Genomic DNA, 538 nt, shown 5'->3' on the forward strand with positions numbered 1-538 from the left:
ACTATTCTCTCCCCCATAGACTTCAATGCCGTAAACATATTACTCCTGGTTGTTTTAGCTGTGCTCTTGAGCCAGCCCTGACTCACAGGAATCCTATGACTGAGAGAGGCAAACACTGCAGTCTTCTGCACCATCCTCACAATCACCGCCCCATGCTCGACAAGGCTGTTGAGGCAGCCAGTGGGAAATTTCAATTCCTCCAGGCTCTTCCACACTTAACTGACTTGATTCTTCAAGCATGAGGTCTTTCTCCTGGGACTCTGCCCTCCTGATATCACGCCCAAAGCACGCGAGAGGATAGTTCACCATCCTCCTTTTTTATTTTATTGTCTTGCGTTTGTGTGTACCATCAAATTGGATCTCGCTGGTACAGGAGGTGATTGTCCCTCTGTCTCCAGCAAAGGATCTGGTGGATTTGAACCATGCGCCTCTGAGACTGCAGTAAAGCTTCTTGCCACTAGGCCACCAGAGGAGCTCCCTCATGCTCCTTTCTTTCTTCTTTTTTCTTTTTTTCTCTCTAATCCTCCTTTCTTTTTTT

This window comes from Elephantulus edwardii, unplaced genomic scaffold, assembly GCF_000299155.1.
Source record: "Elephantulus edwardii isolate Elephantulus edwardi_28Jun2011 unplaced genomic scaffold, EleEdw1.0 scaffold00180, whole genome shotgun sequence".
NCBI classification, from domain to species: Eukaryota; Metazoa; Chordata; class Mammalia; order Macroscelidea; family Macroscelididae; genus Elephantulus; species Elephantulus edwardii.